Raw genomic sequence first — 17,014 nt, 5'->3', positions numbered from 1 at the left:
TTCACATTTATTTTTCCAGTGAAATTTAGAATCATTTTGTTAAGTCAAAAAAAGTTCTATTAAGATTTTGATTAGATCTACATGGAATTTATGGGCTAATTTGGGGAAGGTTGACATCTTTTCAATACTGAATTTTTCTGTCCCAAATAAGAGCCCTTATGTCCTTCCATAGAGTTCTTCAGAAGTTTAAAAATTGAGATATAATTCAAATACCATTAAATTCACCCTTTTAAAATGTAGGATTGGATCGATTTTAATATGTTTGAAGAGTTGTACGGTCATCATCATCTAATTAGTACTTTAATTCCTACAAAGAAACCCCCACCCATTAGCAATCACTCCTCATTCCTGCTTTTCCAAGCCCCTGTCAAACACTAACTGACCTTCTGTCTACATGGATTTGCCTATTCTGTATATTTCATATAAAGGGAAGCACACAGTATGTGGCCTTTTGTGTTTGGCTTCTCTCACTTAGCATTGTGTTTTTAAACCATGTTAAAGCATGTTATCAGTGCTTCAGTCCTTTCTATTGCTGAATAATATTCCATTGTATGGACATATCACATTTTGTTTATCCATTCATCAGTTGATGGACTTTGGATGGTATCCACTTTTGGGCTATTGTGAAAATTCTGCATGAACATTGTGTACAAGTTTTTTTTTTCTAACAAAAATGCCATTCAGAATGTGTACAAATTTTTATGCGAATCTATGTTTTCAGTTTTCTTGGTATGTATACCTAGGAGCAGAATTACTGGGTCATATGATTACTCTGTGTTTAGAGAACTGCCAAACTGTTTTCTAAAGTAGCTGCACCATTTTACAATCCTACCAGCAATGTACAAGGGTTCCAATTTTTCCACATCCTTATCAACACTTACTGTCTATTTTAAAAATTTTAGCTATTCTATTGGGTATGAAGTGGTATCTCATTTGTGTTTCCTGATAGCTAATGATTTTCTTTTTCTTTTCTTTTTTCTTTTTTTTTTTTTTTTTTTGAGATAGAGTCTCACTATGTCACCCAGGCTGGAGTCTGGAGTAAGGTAGCACAATCTTGACTCACTGCAACTTCCACCTCCCAGGTTCAAGCAATTCTTGTTCCTCGGCCCCCTGAGTTGCTGGGATTACAGGCATGCCCCACCACACCCAGCTAATTTTTTTGTATTTTTAGTGGACACAGGGTTTCAGTATGTTGGCCAGGCTGGTCTTGAACACCTGACCTCAAGTGACCTGCCTGCCTTAGCCTCCCAAAGTGCTGGGATTACAGGCCTGAGCCACCGCAACTGGACAAATGTTGAACATGTTTTCATGTGCTCATTGCACATAAAAGCACATTAATGTGTTTTCTCTGGAGAAATATCTGTTCAAATCTTTTGCCCATTTTCAGTTGAGTTACTTATTGACTTTTAAGAATTCTCTATATATTCTGGATGCAAATTCTTTATCAGATAAATGATTTGCCAATATTTTCTCCCATTCTGTGGGTTGTCTTTTCACTTTCTTATAGTATTCTTTAAAGCACATGAATTTTTAGTTGTGAAGAAGTCCAATTTATCTTTTTTTCTTTTGTTATTTGAGCTTTTGGTGTCATATCTAAGAAATCACTGCTTAATCCAAGCTGTAAAGTTTTATACTACGCTTTCTCCTAAGTTTTACAGTGTTAGCTCTTATATTTAGGTCATTTTGTTAATCATTTTGAGTTAATTTTTGACATGGTGTGAGGTAAGGGTCCAATTTCATTCTTTTGCATGTGAACATACAGTTGTCTCAGCAATATTTGTTGAAAAGCCTATTCTTTTATATTAAATTGTCTTGGTGTTTTTGCCAGAAATCAATTGACCATAAATGCATGCATTTATTTCTAGATTTTCAATTATATTTCATTGATTTGTATGTCTATCTGTATGAAAGTACCATCCTGTCTTGATTACTGTAGCTTTATAGAAAGTGTTAAAATTGACGTGTGTGTCCTTTAACTTTGTACTTTGTTTGTTCATTTTTTTAGGGATGGGTTCTCACTCTGTTACCCAGGCTGGAGTACAGTTGTGCAATCATAGCTCACTGCAACTTTGAACTCCTGCCCTGGCTCAAATGATCCTCCCACCTCAGTCTCCTGAGTAGCTGGGATTACAGGCATCTGTCATCATGCCCAAGTTGTACTTCTTTTGTAAAATTGTTTCAGTTATTCTGGGTTCTTTAAATCACATGAATTTTATGATCAGCATGGTAATTTTGGGGGAAAAAGGCATCTGAGATTTTTATAGGAATTACGTTGAATGTATAGATTAATTTATGAAGAATTTATCTCTTAACTATATATGTATATATATTTAATTTCTATTTTTAGGAGAGATGAGGTCTTGCTATGTTGCCCAGGCCTCTTAACGATATTAAGTCTTCCAATCCATGAATACAGAATGTCTTTCCATTTATTCTATTTACTTAGGTCTTTTACTTTTTCAATGATGTACTATAGTTTTCAGTTGTTAAATTTTGAACTAACTTTCTTTCTTTCTTTTTTTTTTTTTTGAGACAGAGTTTCACTCCTGTTGCCCAGGCTGGAGTGCAATTGCATGATCTCGGCTCACTGCAACCACTGCCTCTGCCTCCCAAAGCCATTCTCCTGCCTCAGCCTCCTGAGTAGCTGGGATTACAGGTGCCAGCCACCACGTCTGGCTAATTTTTTTGTATTTTTAGTATAGATGGGGTTTCACTATTTTGGCCAGGCTGGTCTCGAACTCCTGACCTCATCAATTCACCTGCCTCGGCTTCCCAAAGTGCTGGGATTACGGGCGTGAGTTACCACAACCTGCCTGAACTGTCTTTGTTAAATTTATTCCTGGACCAGGCGTGGTGGCTCACGCCTGTAATCCCAGCACTTTGGGAGGCCGAGGCAGGCAGATCACGGGGTCAGGAGATCAAGACCATCCTGGCTAACACGGTGAAACCCCATCTCTACTAAAAATACAAAAAATTAGTGAGGCGTGGTGGTGGACACCTGTAGTACCAGCTACTTGGGAGGCTGAGGCAGGAGAATGGTGTGAATCCAGGAGGTGGAGCTGGCCGTGAGCCGAGATCGTGCCACTGCACTCCAACCTGGGCGACACAGCGAGACTCTGGCTCAAAAAAAAAAAAGAAATTATTCCTGAGTATTGTATTTATTTTTTATATTATAAGTGGAGTTCTTTTGTGAAATAATTTCATTTACCTTCATTCTTTGTGTTACTGTCATAAATTCTACTTCTACGTATGATATAAACCCTACAACACATTGCCATGATTTTTGCTTTAAATTGTCAGTTGTCTTTTATGGAAATTAAGAACAAAAAATGCGGCTGGGTGCTGTGGCTCACGCTTGTAATCCCAGCACTTTGGGAGGCCGAGGCGGGCGGATCACGAGGTCAGGAGATGGAGACCACGGTGAAACCCCAACTCTACTAAAAATATAAAAAATTAGCTGGGTGTGGTGGCGGGTGCCTGTAATCCCAGCTACTCGGAGAGGCTGAGGCAGGAGAATGGCATGAACCCGGGAGGCGGAGCTTGCAGTGAGCTGAGATCGCGCCACTGCACTCCAGCACTCCAGCCTTGGTGACAGAGCGAGACTCCGTCTCCAACAAAAAAAAAAAAAAAAAAAAAAAAAAAAAAAAAAATGCTAGCCTTTTACATTTACTCAAATATTTACAATTTCCAGTGCTTTTTATTCCTTTGTATCAACACAACTTTTCCTCTATCATTTTCTTCAGCCTAAATAACTTCCTTTAGCTTTTCTTATATTGCAAGTCTGCTGGATACAAATTCTCCTAGCTATTCTTTATCTGAAAATGTCTGTATATCATTCTCATTTTTAGAGAATAGAGTCACTGGCTAAATAATTTTCAGGTATTTTTTTTTTCTTTTAAAGAAAATGCTGAAATTTTTTTTATCATTTTAAAGATGATATTCCCTTGTCTCTTAATCTCCACTGTTTATGATAGATCAGCCATCTTTTGTATCCTTGTTTTCCTTTTTTTTGTATGTTTGTTTGTTTGTTTTTTGGGACAGAGTCTCTGTCGCCCAGGCTGGAGTGCAGTGAAACAATCTCAGCTCACTGCAGCCTCTGCCTCACCGGTTCAAGTGATTCTCCTGCCTCAGCTTCCCAAGTAGCTGGGATTTCAGGCCACGTCACCACGCCCGGCTAATTTTTGTATTTTTTAGTAGAGACAAGGTTTCACCATGTTGGCCAGGCTGATCTTGAACATCTGACCTCAAACGATCCGCCCGCCTTGGCCTCCCAAATTGCTGGGATACAGGCATGAGCCACCATGCCTGGCCTCCTATATTTAAGGTCTTTTTTTCCTATAGCTCCTTTAAAAATTTCTCTTTACTTTGACTGCAATATACCTAGGCTTGATTTTGATTTTCTTTTAATTTATGCTATTTGGGTTCTCTAGGCTTTTTGAAGCTGTAGGTTTGGTTTATCACCGATTTTAGGAATTTTCAGCCATTGTAGCAAACCAAAAAAATATTTTTTTGACCCTTGCTCCCCTTATTCTTAGGGTGTGGCTTTTACTTACAGTAATGGTCCTTATTCCCTAGGGCATTTCTTGGATCTCAATGTCCAGGATTCTCAACAGGGCCTCTCAACACTGTCTCGACTAGAAACCCAACATCTCTCAACCCTATGTGACTCTCTTATCTCCAGTCAGTTCAGTCTTGCATCAGCAATAGTTTGCTGGACCTGTGGAGATGCACTCTCTGTACGTACAGCTCAGTCTTTAGCCAATAACCCACTGGATGCCTCCATGCAGACTTCTTGACCCCTCCTTCTTTGTGCAGCTACATCATCTCCCAAGCCATAATCCAGCTGCTTCAGCAGCTCCAAGCTCTGACTCCCACCTCATTAGCTCAGTGAGGCTGCTATGTTCTGCTTGGGCTTCACTTTTCTGCCCAGTCATGTGGAAATTGCCCCCAGGCAGCAATCCAGGGAAAATGTGAAGTTCATCCTATATATGTTCCTTCTCTTGAGGATTATGATCCTGCATTTCTTACGGTCCAGTACCTGAAAGCAATTGCCTTATATGTTTTGTCCAGTTTTAGAGTTGTTTAGGGTGGTTACACTGTCACGGCAGAGATGAAACCTGACTTTTCTTGTGAAATGATTGATTTAGAATATGCAAAATATGCAACCAGATATATCTAGCTTAAGTGAGGCTTGCAAATTTAGATGTTCACAGGAATAATCCAGAGACGTTAAAAACTAATAAGATGGTTTAGGTGTAACTCTTCTAACTGCTGAGCTGTATGTATGTCCTTTGAAAACATGTTTGTCAAACAAAACTTTCATGAGTATTATAGCTCAAAATCCCTGGTGGCAACCTCTGGCTTTGTAAACTTAGTCTCTCTAAGTCTCAGTTTTCTCATTTGTAAAATTAGAATAATTATACTTACAAGGTTATTGTGAGGTTTAAATAAATACTTAGCAGGGAATATTCATTCAATAAATAGCTAAGAGCTAGTTTCATCTACAGATCTTGGATTCACCATCAGCTCAGTCAAGGAAGCTGATTCTACTAGCTACTAGGACCCATGGCTACCTTCCTCAAAAAGATCACTGAGGGCCGAGCATGGTGGTTCATGCCTTTAACTCCAGCATTTTGGGAGGACGAGGCAGTGGATCACTTGAATTTGAAAGTTTGAGACCAGCCTGGCCAACATGGTGAAATCCCATCTCTACTAAAAAGACAAGAATTAGCCAGGTATGGTGGAGCATGCCTACGATTCCAGCTACTCGGAAAGCTAAGGCATGAGAATCACTTGAACCTGGGAGGCAGAGGTTGCAGTGAGCTGAGATTGCACCACTGCCTGGGTGACAGAGGGAGACTCTGTCTCAAAACAAACAAACAAACAAACAAACAAACAAACAAACGGGGGCTTCTCATTGCCTTTAAACCAGTCAAAGCATAAGTGAAGTCCCCATCATGCTTGCTGCTTCCTTACTCTTGAACTAGCCACTCTATATTCCTTCACATCTCAAACTGTCTACCATTCCCTCTAGAATTACTGTTCTGTAGCCAGTGACCACTATCCCTTTATCTTCAACTATTGCCTGCATGTTCTCTCTCTCTCTACTTTCTTGCCTTTAAATCTGGCTCTTTCCTAAGAAAACTAGAAGTAGCTGTGGCTGTTTACATTATTTCTTTTTATTTTTTTCTTTTGTTTTTTGAATCAGAGTTTTGCTATGTTGCTCAGGCTGGAGTGCAGCAGTGTGACCACGGCTCACTGTAGCCTCTGCCTCCTGGGCTTAAGTGATCCTCTCACCCCCGCCTCCCCAAATGCAGGGATTATAGGCGTGACCCACCCTGCCTGGCCCGTTTACTTTCACTAATCCTATTTACCATAGGACCAGAAAGTAGAGCCAATGTCCTTTTGTAGCTCACCATTTCCACTTCATTTCTCCACCATCTCATAAAAACCTTCTCCGCTGAGGCTTATTACATTAAACTTTATTCTACCCTATTGCTTGCTATTTCATATCAGCATTCCCAGTTATTTCCCTAGTATTCATTCTAAAATCTTGGTACCTGTCTAATCTCCACCTCAATTCCTGTCTTCTTTCCACATTAGCTATGGGTGAAGATGACATTCATGACCCATTCTGTGCCATTAGCTCTGAGCTCCTTGATCTCCTAATCGGTCGTGGCCTCCTCCTCTCCACTTCTGCTGTGTACTCTCATGCTAATCACTAGCACTTCTAATCGATCCACTTATAAAATTACTAATTCCTATATAGGTATCTGTGACCACAGGCTCCTTTCCTTACGGTTGCTTGTCCAACACTCCCATCAGAATTTTCAGCAACCTCTTTATAACAGTAACCTAATAACTCTTTTAGCATCTCTTTTCTTCATTTCCTTGTGTCCAGATTAATGTCTAGAGCTCAGGATTTCAAAAACACTCCTTCCTGTAGTCAGAATTCTCTTTAACCTCTGTTTTGTTCATCACCTTGGTCTGGTCTATCAAATCCCTCATTCCAAATGAATCCATTCATCTGTTCCTTCCCTATCTGTCCACACCAAGTGCTGCTGGCGGAAGTCACACAATAGGTCACAGGAGTTCAGCTATAAAAGAGTCATTGAGTCAGCCATTCTCCACAATGGCTATTTCAAACTTCCTACTTCCCTTCTTCCTACTCTGAAGTTTTGGTCAACTGGAGTAATGCAATCTGCGCCCCACATTATGTGAGGTATAGTTAGAGGCTCTGGTCTAAAGCCAGGGACAAATGCCTAACTTTTATTCATAAACTTGGGCAAATATGTGGAGATTCTCAGTTCATCCATGAACAACACCTTCCCAGTGTTCACTTTTATAGAGTAAACCCAGTTCTGACTCAGCACAGCATTTGAGTCTTATGGTTTCAGCTTCCTTCAACACAGGGCACTAAAATCCCGGTCCCAAGGACTTGTGTCTCATCTGGGTCCTCTATGGTCTTTGTGCCTTAGCTCCCACTAAACACATTCCTTCTGTTTCTCATCTCTTGAGATGTCTTACGCTGTCTCTTTCTCTCTCTCAAGTTCTATATTTTAAAATATTTTAATATAATTTTATATAGAATTTATATTCATTTGAAATGAGAGGGAATTATTTTCACTGTGTGCATTTTTTTCCATCCCAACCTAGAAATCTAAACCTCTTGTTTGCGGCAGATATAATTTTAGTTGTAGCCGATGTAATTTTATATTTGTGTGATTATTTGATTAATGTAAATATCCTCTACTGGACTCAAAACTTCATTAAGGGCAGAGACCATGTCTACTTTTTGCCCACCATGTGTCTTCAGCACAGAGCATAATTCTCATGTTTTATAGGGATTCAATAGTTGATTAAGTGAACAAATTTTTATTTTTATTATTACATATATAGCAATGGCTTTTAGTATCCTGGACTACTGCTATTCCTTGATCATTCCTCTCACCTCACCAATCCAAACTTCCTTCTCTTAAGACTCACGCTGTTTGGATCAGGTCGTTCTCATCCTCTGCTTGTCATCTTCAAATTTTACTCCATACTGGTTACAGTTATAGGAATATCCTCTCATTATCTGAACCATCCTTGAGACATTTAGGATGACTTTGGCTGCAGACCAAAGTTTAATTTGCCTTAAAAGATAAGGGAGGGCAGGGGCAGTGGATCACCACCTGTAATCCCTGCACTTTGGGAGGCTGAGGCAGGAGAATTGCTTAAGCCCAGGAGTTTGAGACCAGTCTGGGCAACATGGCAAAACCCTGTCTCTACAAAAAATACAAAAATTTGCCAGGCATGATTGTGTGCACCTGTAGTCCCAGCTACTAAGGAAGTTTAGGTGAGAGGATCACTTGAGCCCAGGAGGTTGAGGCTACAGTGGGCCATGATTGCACCTCTGCACAATCTGCTTGGATGACACAGCGAGAGCCTGTCTCAAAAAAAAAAAAAAAAAAAGGTTTATTGTGGCACTGTTCACAATAGAGAAGACTTGGAACCAACCCGAGTGCCCATCAATGATAGACTGGATAAATAAAATGTGGCACATATACACCATGGAATACTATTCAGCCATAAAAATGGGTGAGTTCTTGTCCTTTGCAGGGACATGGATGAAGCTTAAAACCATCATTCTTAGCAAACTAACACAAGAACAGAAAACCAAACACAGCATGTTCTCACTCATAAGTGGGAGGTGATCAATGAGAACACATGGACACAGGGAGGGGAACATCACACACTGGGGCCTGTCAAGGGGTGAGGGGCTACGGGTGGGATAGCATTAGGAGAAATACCTAAAATGTAGGTGACGGGTTGATGGGTGCAGCAAACCACCATGGCATGTGTATACCTATGTAACAAACCTGCACATTCTGTACATGTACCCCAGAACTTGTATAATTATAAAAAGGAGTTTATAACTCACATAATAAATTCAGACATAAAGCAGCTTCAGGTATATCCATGAGGGTTCTGATTTTGTTTTTCTAGTACTCCCTTGGGCTCTGTCTTCCTCTCTGCATTGACTTTATCTTTCAGTTGGTAGTAAGATGGCTGCAATAGTTTCAGGCAAAGTAACAGGACACTATATCATCCAAATGAAGAATTGGAGCTGATTTTCTCCAGTGTTTCTTTTCTATAGTTAAGAAAACATTTCCCAGAAGCTCCTCGAACTTTCCCTCATAACACCAAGACTTACAGATTATTGGCCTAGTCCTAAATCAGCCCATAGTAGTGAGACTGGGATTACCATTCTTAGCTTAGTGTAATCATTTGGGATGAGTTGAAAGTTGTGGGAGTCAACCATTTTGACTTCCTTAACTCTACATTTAAAATCTAATTTGGGGGGCCCATGTTCTCAGGACCTCCTAAGACTGTGTCATGGAATAAAAAAAATTTTAATCTAATTTGAACAACACAATTACACAACACAAGAATAGCAATGGCTATTCTTTCATCTTTTTCACTTCCTGACCTCTGTTCAATCTCGCTTTTGTCTTTGTTGAATCCTATAGCCTATCAATCCAGCTCAATTTTTCTAATAAATCAGAACTCAGCTGGTGGCACTATCTCCTCTTCCTAATCTAATATTTATTTTCACAGGACTCTTCAGCACATGCAATTCTTTTGCTACCATGGCACTTTAGCCACAACCACCAGGCCAGCCCAATCAGTCTCAGATGAATGCAACAATGAGCTGTCTTCATTCGTTTTTTTTTTTTTTTTTGAGTTGCTAAGCCTTGCTAGAAAAATTGGTGTAGTTCTGCAGATTTGTGTTACTGTAAATTCATAGATGTTAAAGTGAATATAATTCATAGTGCCATGCAGCAATTCTTTATTGCTTTCTAGTCAACTGCTTTTACAGACACGATTCACTAGGCTTGTGTGACCTTGGCAAACCCTTTAAACTCTCTGAACCTCAGTTACTTAATCTCTAAAATGAGAACAATAGTACTTAAATTAAAAGATTATTTTATGAATTAAAAAGGCAATGTAAGTGAAGCAATTTTTCTACTCCCTGCACATAGTACGCAATTAATGCTAGCCTTTATTTTAATGGCAAATCCTAAACTTTGTTCTTTTTCTTAAGCCTTTCCTTTAACTTGAGTCTGCTTTTCTTCGCCACTGCCTTCTACTCTGAACGCTGTCTTGACTTTATGAAAAACAGAGGCCAACATTTATGGATCCCCTAGTTTCCTTTCATCTCCAAATATACCATGAACTACATGCATTTTTGCACCCTAAATGACTAGCACAGGACCTAGCCCATGAAAATATTCAGTGTTTATTCCATTGAATTTAAAATCTCCTTATTTTTAATGTCGATTCTACGATGTTAGGGAATGATAAGGGGACAACAATCACAAAGTGATAGTTTGGAAATTAGGTTAAATATTTGCTCATGGTGGTTAGTGAAAAATAAATTCTCTGGTATTTAAAATCTACCTGAAGGGAACTTGGGACTCAGGAGATGTCTAAAGGAAAAGACTCATTTAGCTCTGATAATTAGCAACATAAACAAAACACAGATGAATAAACTGGCTTTATTTGTAAATAACCATTTACGGTTCAAATAATTTCTGTGACAGAGACTTCCCTACTTAATATTGCAATATCTCTCAACTATAAACAGCAAAACCAAATGGCTACAGACAATGATCAGTGTGTTTTATGATAGCAATATAGAAGAAGAGCAAACATTCTCCCACTAACTAAACACAACCAACCAAGCAAAGTCATTTTAACCTTTCTTGGGGCAGGATCAGAATGTAATATGTTTCTTAGCATATATCCAAACTGAATTTATATGGCCAATTCTTAAGTTTATTTCCTTGCACTAAGCTTAGATTTAGGAGAGAACATTAGAATGATGTTATTTTCTTGAGGATATTTATTCTAATAAATAAGTGTCTCTTTTTTCTTTTTCCTTTTTCCTTTTTTTTTTTTTTGAGATGGAGTCTCACTCTGTCAGCCAGGCTGGAGTATAGTGGCAGGATCTTGGCTCACTGCAACCTCCATCTCTTGGGTTCAAGCAATTCTCCCACCTGCCACCTGTCTGCCACCATGCCTGGCTAATTTTTGCAGTTTTAATAGAGATGGGGGTTTCACCACGTTGGCCAGGCTGGTCTTAAATTCCTGACCTCAAGTGATCCACCCACCTTGTCCTCCCAAAGTGCTGGGATTATAGGCATGAGCCACTGTGCCTGGCCTCTCCAAGAATACGCATTTTAATTTCAGTTCCACCAGTGGTAAATATATAGATTCTTTTTAGGTCACTGGTCTTTGTGGAGTTTTGAGAAGAAAAGAGGCCTCCATTAATTTCTGGAATGTGAATACATTGGGAAAGCAAAATCAAGTGGGTTGTGAGTCAAACACTCTACCATTTTAAAAATCTACAAGAAATTATCTACCTCCCATAGAGAATTTCATGTATATATTGCAGTTGATGTATTCCTAGAACTGCCTACGCAGATGTAATGGGTTATTCTGTTATAGTAGAAAACTGTGCCCCCTTGGTTTCTAACTTTTTTTTTTGGCTCTTCTCTTCTTTGGCTCTTCTCTATTCAATATATGTCATGTTTCTTTTGGTTTTCATTAGCTTTTCACATTTTCCAAAAAGAACCACCTAAAATTAAGAAAGGACACATTGGTACAAATTTGAATTGACAAGATATATCAATGAATAAAGTTGTGTTGACCCTAACTATGCATTTATAATGAAGATCTATTAGGATTCTAAAGAACAGACCCTAAACTAATTAAGCTTAAGAAAATGGGATGGATTTGTTTGAAGGATTTTAGGAAATCTCATTCTAGGAATTCGAGAGCAATATGACACTGTGTTTCTGGGGTAGCCTAAGAAGGAACTGCTCTATCCATGTGCTTCCCCTATTTTTTCCCACATGCTCACTGCACATCTGATTTTATTCTTTATCTTGCTGTTTACCGACTTAGTTCTTCAGACTGCATAGATGGATGGGTAAAAGAGGATGGAATTCTCAGAAAAGGTATTGGGTTGTGTTGACCAAATAGTAGTTGTCCATTACAAATCATTGTAGAAAATCATTTGCAGTCTAAAACACCAAAAGCAATGGCAACAAAAGCCAAAATTGACGAATGGGATCTAATTAAACTAAAGAGCTTCTGCACAGCTAAAGAAACTACCATCAGAGTGAACAGGCAACCTACAGAATGGGGGAAAATTTTTGCAATCTACTCATCTGACAAAGGGCTAATATCCACAATCTACAGAGAACTCAAACAAATTTACAAGAGAAAAACGACCCCGTCAAAAAGTAGGCGAAGGATATGAGCAGACACTTCTCAAAAGAAGATATTTATGTAGCCAACAGACACATGAAAAAATGCTCATCATCACTGGCCATCAAGAAATGCAAATCAAAACCACAATGAGATACCATCTCACACCAGTTAGAATGGCGATCATTAAAAAGTCAGTAAACAACAGGTGCTAGAGAGGATGTGGAGAAATAGGAACACTTTACACTGTTGGTGGGACTGTAAACTAGTTCAACCATTGTGGAAGACAGTGTGGCAACTCCTTAAGGATCTAGAACTAGAAATACCATTTGACCCAGCAATCCCATTACTGGGTATATACCCAAAGGACTATAAATCATGCTGCTATAAAGACACATACACACATATGTTTATTGCGGCACTATTCACAATAGCAAAGACTTGGAACCAACCCAAATGTCCAACAATAATAGACTGGATGAAGAAAATGTGGCACATATATACCATGGAATACTATGCAGCCATAAAAAATGATGAGTTCGTGTCCTTTATAGGGACATGGATGAAGCCGGAAACTATCATTCTCAGCAAGCTATCACAAGGACAGAAAACCAAACATCGCATGTTCTCACTCATAGGTGGGAATTGAACAATGAGAACACTTGGACACAGTAAGGGGAACATCACACACTGGGGCCTGTTGTAGGGTGGGGGGAGAGGGATAGCATTAGGAGATATACCTAATGTAAATGATGAGTTAATAGGTGCAGCACACCAACATGGCACATGTATACATATGTAACAAACCTGCATGTTGTGCACATGTACCCTAGAAATTAAAGTATAAAAAAAAAAAACAAGACCCGGCCAAAAAGAAAAAGAAAATCATTTGCAGGCCGGGCACAGTGGCTCATGCCTATAATCCCAGCACTTTGGGAAGCCAAGGCGGGTGGGTTACCTGAGGTCAGAAATTTGAGACCAGCCTGGCCAACATGGCGAAACCCTTTGTATACTAAAAATACAAAAATTAGCCAGACATGCTGGCAGGCACCTGCAATCCCAGCTACTCAGGAGGCTGAGGCAAGAGAATTTCTTGAACCTGGGAGGCGGAGGTCGCAGTGAGCCAAGATCGCGCCATTGTACTCCAGCCTGAGTGACAGAGACTCCATCTCCAGAAAAAAAAAAAAAAAATCATTTGTAGAAATCTCTTCATGAAGACAGTATTTGGATAGATCATCTGGTTTTTTAGTTCTTGTTATCTAAAAGCAGGGCCACATAAACCTTATTTCTACATGCATTTTTGTTCTAATTATAATGTGTTTGCTTCTTCACCCTCATATTCATTATTTACCCTTCTCTGCACTGTTACTTACCTTGGAAAAGTGACCTCTTCCTGATGTATCTCCAAGGCTCCCTTGCTACCAACTTCACTGATGGAGATAAGAAAGTGAGATGAGAGAAAGCTCAGAATATTTATTCCTTTATCCTTTCCACTTCAGTGCTACATTTCTAGCAATAGCTGTGACTGTCCATAAATACAGCTCCCCACTGGCAACTATCTTCTCACTGGGCTCCTGTAACACTATTTCTGCCCTTTGTCTCTCAGACCTAATGGCTCCCTGTTAATGCTAACTCTGGGTACCTCAAAATCTATTAATACTGCCCATATATTTATAAGTAGTGTTTTAATTGAAATTCTTAATTTTAGCTACTGAGATGGATTCTATTTATTATCAGAACTCTGACTGATACTGGGAACCAAAACTGGTCCCATAATCAAACCCTGTGGATAAGAATTCTTAGACAAGATTACTCTCTTATTTGATGAAAATAACCTCTCAGCTTGGGGTTATGGTGGAGGATGAAAATATGGTAACTGCTGCCTGCAGTGGCATCATGATTACTGAAGTTATTGCCAGCGGTATTTCTGACTGCAGTTGCTAGTGGAGCAAATTAACACATTTCCTGGCATTTTTATATGAGTCTATTGACCTGGAAAATTGATTTTGTTCAATTCTATTTCTAATTCATAATTACAATTATCAGCAATTTTTTTTTTGAGACAGAGTATTGCTCTGTCGCCCAGGCCGGAGTGCAATGGCGCCGTCTCGGCTCACTGTAACCTATGCCTCCCGGGTTCAAGTGATTCTCCTTCCTCAGCCTCCAGAGTAGCTGGTGGCATCCGCCACCATGGCAGGCTAATTTTTTTTTTTTGTATTTTTAGTAGAGATGGAGTTTCCCCATGTTGGACAGGCTGGTTTTGAACTCCTGACCTCAAGTGATCCGCCTGCCTCAGCCTCCCAATGGTAGGGAGAATAGTATCCCTTTACTGCCTTGACTTTATGCTATGCTGACTCTCCTGATATCTATTACAGTCTGGTGGAGCTTGGGGATATTGATATATCACAGAACATCATGCTGGTTTATTATATACATGACCTTATGCTAATTTGATTTGGTAAACAGGACGTAAAAAGTGGCCTACGTGCCTTAGTAAGATATATGCATGCCAAATGATGGGAAATAAACTCTGACTGTTCAGCCAGCATATATGAGACATGAAAAGTCCAGAACTGATGACATGAGATATGTGGATGGACCTTACAGAATGGCCAAAATGGGCAAAGATATTTGTGTCTCATCACATGGTACCTACTATAGAGGGAGATCTCAGAATTTAGGTTGACAAGATGATCCATCCTGTGGAAATCAGATAGCCTCTTTCCCTCAATGACTTGTTTGATGAATTTATGCACAAAGTGACCATGTTGGCAGGGTGGAAAGTTATACGTGGGCTTAGAGTGTGGATTTCCCCTTACCAAGGCTAATTTTGCTATTACTCTGATGATTGTCTGTCCTACCAATAAATGAGACCAGTGCTAAGGTCCTGATATGGCACCATTTCCCAAGGTGACCTGCCATCATCATTCTAGAAGGGGTAACAATTTATCCTCAAGTACATGCATACAAATTCCTGTGGCTTTATAGACTGCTCTATTTATTGTCACGGTATTCCATACAACATTTCTGACCAAGAAATGGTGAAAGAACTATGTTAAAAGGCATTTGCCTAAGAAATTCACTAATAGTACCATGTACCATAGAAGCAGTGAGTGACTTGTTAAAGGGAGCTGGGAGACAAAATCCTGCACAATTAGGATATTTTCCTATAGGATGCAGCATATGCTTTAGATCAGCACAACTATTTATGATATCACATAATTCTTCGGGCTTTTAAAATATCTGGTCACTGTTTATCTCAGAACTCTTTAAGAGTTGGCTTGTTCTAGGCCACCCCGTCCACTGATCTGAGCATTCTTCAGAAACTTTCATTCACATATACATGAAAATTATGTCTCTAAAGTACTTCAAACACCATATATTGTCTACAATCAATAGTAATAGCTTGTTAAAAGCTTTTGGTAGTTCAACAAAAACAATGCATATATTTTCTTAATAGGATTGTGCTATTGTCAGTGTCTATTTCTTTTTATCTTTCATTAAAATGTATATAAATACTCATGAATATTATTCCTTCGTTTTGTAATAGATCTTTTGTTAATATGAATTGCCTTCTTAGGCCCAATTCATGTTGTTTGCACTTAGTTCAAATTTATCTGATATTAATATTACTCTTGCTTTATTTCTTCATATTAGCTTGTATCTTTGCTCATATTCTTATTGTAGCCATTTTAATACATTTTTTGCTTCAAAAATTTTTCATAGAAATGGAATACAGCTGTACTTTGTTTTCTGATACATCAGAAGGATTTTCAATTTCCTAAGGAAGGTGATTCAATTTACATTTCTTATGGTAGATTTATTTATTTATTTATTTGCTTCTGAGATATTCTATGTTTTCCTATTTGGCCATTTTCCTCTCTCTGTTTTCTGTCTTTTGCTGTATGGACTATGTTTGTTTGCTTTTACCTTTGTAACATTTTGGAATTTTAGTATGTGCTTTGAAAATTTTCAAAAGTATCCCTTAAAACTATTTCTTTGATTACCAGAGAGCTGGACTTGCAACAGGATGTTCCCCTGCCATTATTTTACTTCTTTTCTACCTCTCATTAGCTGTTTGCATAAAAATCAAATGGAGATATTAATCCATTTTTTTCCAGAAAGAATATATGGGTAGTACATTTTCTAAGCCTTTGTATCTCTTGAAGTATGAAGTTCTTGCCTCCATTTCTGACAGGCAATTTGGCTGGAATTATTTGAATGTAATCCCTGTTTGATTATCTGCTGGTATTTTAGTGGGAGGTGAGCATATATAAAGTATCAGATAAGGCCAGGCACTTTGGGAGGCCTAGGCATGAGGATCAGTGAGCTCAGGAGTTGTAGCTTGTTGTCCCAGCTACACGGGAGGCTGAGGTGGGAGGATCACTTGAACTCGGGAGTTCAAGATTGCAGTCAGCCATGATTGCACTACTGTACTCCAGCCTTGGCAACAGAGTGAGACCTTGATACAGTTTTGCTGTGTCCTCAGCTAAGTCTCATCCTGAATTGTAGCTCCCATAATCCCCATGTGTCATGGGAGAGACTTGGTGGGAGGTAATTGAATCATGGGGGCAGGATTTTTCCTGTGCTATTCTCTCGTGATAGTGAATAAGTCTCATGAGGTCTGATGGTTTTATAAAGGGCAGGTCCCCTACACACACAATCTTGCCTGCTGCTGTGTAGAATATGTCTTTGCTCCTCCTTCACCTTCTGCCATGATTGTGAGGCCTCCCCAGCCATGTGGAACTGTGAGTCC

This window comes from Hylobates moloch, unplaced genomic scaffold, assembly GCF_009828535.3.
Source record: "Hylobates moloch isolate HMO894 unplaced genomic scaffold, HMol_V3 SCAFFOLD_10, whole genome shotgun sequence".
NCBI classification, from domain to species: domain Eukaryota; kingdom Metazoa; phylum Chordata; class Mammalia; order Primates; family Hylobatidae; genus Hylobates; species Hylobates moloch.
This window is presented reverse-complemented; position numbering follows the sequence as displayed.